The 5,529-nt window shown below is 33.4% G+C and overlaps 1 long non-coding RNA gene across 1 annotated transcript; it reads left to right on the top strand.

Annotated features, from left to right (window-relative positions):
• Positions 1-1,363: 1,363 nt before the first annotated feature.
• On the top strand, positions 1,364-5,494 carry LOC149492833 (uncharacterized). Its single transcript, XR_016318897.1, has 3 exons — positions 1,364-2,376; positions 5,098-5,250; positions 5,414-5,494. It is a non-coding gene; the product is annotated as an uncharacterized LOC149492833 (long non-coding RNA).
• Positions 5,495-5,529: the final 35 nt, after the last annotated feature.

Raw genomic sequence — 5,529 nt, forward strand, 5'->3', positions numbered from 1 at the left:
ATTATATATTATATATATATATTTATTTATTTGTTTATGTTAAAATTTTTTTAATTGGAATTGGGTTCTTATCTGAATCAGGGAAACAATACGACATGTAGTGTTTGCTCTTTTTTTTTTTTTTTTTTTTTAATCATTATAGTAATTAATTAAAGAGAAATTTATTTTGAGGTCCCTGAATTTTTACAAAATTTATTAGTTTGCCCTTACTGTTTCTACAAATTATTTCTTAGTCCCTGAGTCATTTTCATCTAACTTTTTCATCCAATTTTTTGGTCCTTCAGTCGAAAAAATAACATTTTTTTCTATTAATTTACATAAAAAACGCAAATACCCTTATTGTATCGTGCAAATAGGACCTCCAAATGACTTAATAGCGATAAGAAAAATCAACAACAATAAAAATTTAAAATGAAAAAATTTTCAAAGATACATATAAGGACATCCACAGAAACAAGTGTAAACTGGAGAAAAATTCACATAAAACATCATTAAACCCAAAAAAAGCAACCCCGAGCTGCCTAATCAAGCCACCACGAGCAAAGCAACCCCATCTGCCTACACCTTCACCTTCGCCTCCCCAATCTCACTCGCAACCTCAATTTTTATTTCACAATTAAAGACATTAACCGAAAAAAAAATTGAGATCCAAAATACAAAATAACCACAAATCAGAAGAGAAATCAACGGATTAAGCTATAATCTCTTATATTTGAAGCACATAAAATAAAGATTAATAAAAAATGTAAAATTAATGTGACCAGCAAGACTGAGAGAAGAAAGGAAGACTGAGAAACCAAGGAAGAGCTGTTGATGAACATTGATGACTGGGCTGAGAGAGGAAATAAGGGTAATGACATCGACAGTGGCTATCAAGGCTTTAGCCAACATGAAAAGAAGAAGGAAGAATTTTTAATTTTGCTTTTGCTGTAACTTTTGTAGATTTTACACATTCAAATACGTTACGGTGTCTAGAATTTTTTAAGATAGGAGAAGATAGTGGGATGACGAAGAAAAGTTGGCTCACGTGAGGTGAAGAGAAAAAATAGAAAAAAAAAAATATTTATGGGTCCCATTTGCATGATATATAAGGGTATTTGCTTCTTTTTTTATATGTAAAGTTAATAGAAAAGTACCACTTTTCCTATACAAGGATTAAAGAGTTAGAGGGAAGTGTACGTCAAGACTGCGAAATAATTTGCATAAACAATAAGATGAGTTAATAAATTTTGTAAAAATACAGGGACCTCAAAATAAATTTCTCTTAATTAAAAGTTGAAAAAGAAATTTATCACTGTTTTTGTTTAACAATTGTGCTCATTTGATTGGTGGGCCATTATGGTGCGTTCATCGTATAAGTTGGTTCATCACCGAAAACATACAGAGAAGAAGGCATAGCGATCTCAACCTTGCCTGATCGGAAACCACAGCTGCCGGCTACCTCTACTTCACCCTTGCCGAAAATCAAAATTTGATTTTTTAATTCTTTTTGCGCGACTATCTGTTCCCTTCTTTTTTTTTTTTCCTCTTTTAATTCTTTTAGATTCTCGCTCTGGTTAGCGATAAAGCCTTTCACTCCTTTTTTCTTAAACCCTTTCAAAACCTCAACTCTGCCTTCTCAATAGCGTTGCGTATCCTTTGCTTCTATTCGAAAACAATTCATTTTCCTTTTTCTAATTTTCTTCTTCGTTACAAGAAGTCAGTATGTCTATGTACGTGTTTGGTGCAGAATTTTTAATTTTCCAATTAAGGCCTTTACTTTCTGTTGAGGTATAATATATTTGTATTTGAAACAACTCGGAAAAATTAATTTCATAAAATTTTTATATAAAAAAATTAAAATTTTATTCTAATTAATGAAAATCAGGGAAAAATATTTTATTAATGTCTAACTGAACCTATAAATTAATTTGAGTTTTTCGAAAATCAGGGAAAAATTTCTAAACTAAATAAAAATCAAGTTAAATTATTGATTTGGACTAAATCGGTTCGAATCGAATCGAAATAGTCTAAGAAACCCAGATTTTTCTTTTTCTCTCTTCTTCTTCTTCTTCGTTTCCTCTCCAGCGTCGACCTCACCCTTGCCCTCTCCTCTCGTTCTTTTCGATCACCGGAGACCAGCTCCACGCTTTGCAGTTGCCTCCACGCCGCAGCGGATTCCGGCCTCCCTTCTCATCTCTCTTTCGTCTCTGGCGTACGCAGAAGGTGCAGGAGAGCCGCGACATCCTTCGATCGGAAAATCGCGTCGAGCCTCCTCCTGCTTGATTTTCCGGCGGCGTCGATTCCTCTCTTGTCGATGAAGAAGCTTCGGTCTCTCCTTCACTCTCCCCTTCCCGTTCCGGCTGGCACAGCAAACCCAGGAGCTGCTCGCAATAGGTACAGTCGCTCTATCTGCTTTCCTTTTCGAATTTTCGACGAGTCGGGTAAATTATTTTAAACCCTTTTCAATACATTTCATGAATTTTGATCCTGACTAGGAGAGTTGATATACAAATGGAAATTCTTAGCTACTGTTATGAAGATTAACTAAGAAATTTTGATTAAAAAAAAATATAAATGGAAGCTATAAATTGAATTCATATATAGAAATAGCTAGATTATTAAATCTATTATGAATTTTTGTAAGGAAATGATGATTCGTTAGTATGATAGTAGGTATTTTTGGTCGTGGTTGAGTTCTTGGTATGTTATGAAGGAAACCTTGATTGTACCATTTCAATTGAACTAAAAACTGAAATGGCGAAAGAATTGAGAATCCTGAAATGGCAGCATGCCATTTTAACTAATTAGCTTGAACAATTATTGCGGTATAATGCAAACGAAGTTATAAATTAAGTTCTTGGTGGGAAATGGGTTAAGTAGCATATGATGTATGAGTTTAATCAATAACTTAAGGTTTCTTTGATATAATGGCAGCTTCTAGTTAGAGAAAATCATGGATTTTTGCTTGAACCAAGTTTATATTGTTGGAATAAATGTGCTCTTCATAACTTGTTGTGGATGTAGAGGTTCTAATGACTAAGTTTGATGAGAATTGAGAAACTTTTGGTAGTGGCAGCAGCTATTTTCAATGATTTATATAGATTATTGCTTGATATGGAATATTTGAAGTAGTAGATTTAATTCTTGCTTGGAATTAGTTAGTTGGTATATTTTAAGTTGTAAATTGGATTTCTTAGTAGATGTATTCATTAATTTTAGTTTAATTGAAGCATTTGTTCTTAGTGGCTAATTTAAAATTTAATAAAGGTATAAATATGTGATTGTTACCTTTAAGCAAGGATGAAGAAATGAACGTTTGATAAAGAGTTCTATAATATTTAAAGGCTAAGTAACTATCAAACGAGGATGGTTGAATTTAACTTATTGATACAAGTTTTGTTTATAAATTGTACATTTATTTGATAATTAGTTAGAGAACAATTAACAATATCATTGGAACATGCTTGGAGATTATTATAATTTGTAAATTAATTGGTGAATGTTGACATGGTCGTACTAAAAGGAGGATGGGACTTAAATTGTTTGATTGCCTGATGGATGGGCTGTGAGGACTTGATTAATAAATGTTAGATATTTGATATTGTCTAAACAGGTAGAAAGTCCTAATTTTGGGGGAGGTGCTGCCGAAATTTTGATAGAACCTAAGCTAGACTTAATTAATAACATAATTAATAGGTTTATTTAGATTAATTCTTTAACTTGATTCATAATAAATAAAATTATCTGATTATTTTATTATTATCATTAGTATTCAGTTATTTATTTAATTAACTATTTATTTTCATCATTATTGTTTATTATTATTATTTATTTTATCATTGTTATTTATTGTTATTATTTATTTAGTTGCATTTGAATATGGATGTCTAAGTGTGCTGTGGCATCATGATATTTAATTGGTTGCTATGCTTGCATTTAATTGCAATGCTTGCGTTTAATTGCAATGCTTGATTAATTGTGATGTGATAATGTTATGTTTTGTTTGGATGGAGTTGGGATGAAGTGGGTCACCATGGGTTTGTGAGGACGGTCTATGAGATATGGATCTTGAATATGATGAAATTATGGAATCTGACTGTCGGTTGGGTATGGGAGATCGGCGGCCCCGTGTGCACCTAATGATATGATATGGATGATATAGAAAACCACAGGGTGGCCTCCTGTTGGTATGGAAAAGAAAAGAGAGAATGGAAAAACATGAGAGGGCTCGTCAAGAGGATTAGACCGGTCAGCCATGTATGGGGGGATTGGCTTCCTGGTGCACACGTCAGGAGAGGATGGGCCATGTTGGAGGACGGCTCATCGGGCGTTTCGGTGACGCCACTGACCAATTTCCACGTGATGTGATTATGTGAAGTTGTTAATAAGTGTGAGTGCTGTTGCTATGCCATTTGTATGACTATATGCGTGAGCATATACTAGTCGGACGACTAGATTGATATATTTACACATTTGTGTGAATGCGTGTGTTGTGCAATAATTATTACTCCTTAGAAAACTTACATGTCTTGTTTGATTTTTCAGGAAGTAAGTTTCTCTTTAATTCGGTTTAAGCTCTATTTCTTAGCCGTAGGGCTAGAAAGAAATTTTTCTAGTTCAATAATTATTTTGCTATGTAACTATATGTATAAGAATCTATTTATATCTAACAGTTATTGACTCCGCAGTTGTAGAATTTACATACATTTAGTCTTGTATTATTATAGATGAAATAATTCTGTGAGCCCATATTAAAAATGTGATGTATTATAAATTGGGCTCGAATTGTGAATGTTGAAGATGTTAAATTGTGCTGAGGTATAATATAATTATGAGGTTTATTTTGCATAGTAATATTGGCTGAATGTTTGACATTTATATTGAGACAGTAGCTTTTAGTGTTTCAGGCTTACTACGGGCCTCGGGGGCCTTAACCTTACTTAGGCCCTAGTGCCAATTTGGCCCATGGAAACGGGTCGTGACAGTATTGCTGCTATTTTTAGTGTTCAAAGCATTGTGATTGATTTGAAAATTGACCCTTTTATGATGTGATATCCGTTTTCTTGATTTTGTATAGTTTTGTTGAGTTTAAGCATCTACTGATCTTTCTTGCAGTGAATGAAGGCTACTTTTTAGCACTCCATAAAAGGAGGGGAATAGGAGGGAGTAGAATGTTTGAAGGACTGATTCATCGGGTGCTGGTGGGTTTTCTTGGTCGTTATGTCAAAAATTTCCAGAAGGACCAACTCAAGTTCAGCCTTTGGAAGGGTAAGCTGTGTTTTGCATTTCTCCCATCTTTATAAAAATGATAACTTGGCATGGTAACCTGCTTGTCACTCTCACGTGAATTTATATGTAACCATATATGTTTTTATCTTTTGAATAATTTCTTTTGTAGTTTTCTAAAATCTACTTCTTTTGTAATCGTCAGAAGAAGTATTGTTGGAGAATGTAGACCTCATTCCTGAAGCCTTTGATTATCTCCAATTGCCATTCGCTTTAAAGCTGGGTATATATATGCGCTATAATTTTGTTTTTATGGTTTCA

The sequence above is a fragment of the Jatropha curcas genome, chromosome 11, assembly GCF_041381405.1.
Source record: "Jatropha curcas cultivar XTBG-Jc1 chromosome 11, XTBG_Jcur_1.0, whole genome shotgun sequence".
In the NCBI taxonomy this organism is placed as follows: Eukaryota; Viridiplantae; Streptophyta; class Magnoliopsida; order Malpighiales; family Euphorbiaceae; genus Jatropha; species Jatropha curcas.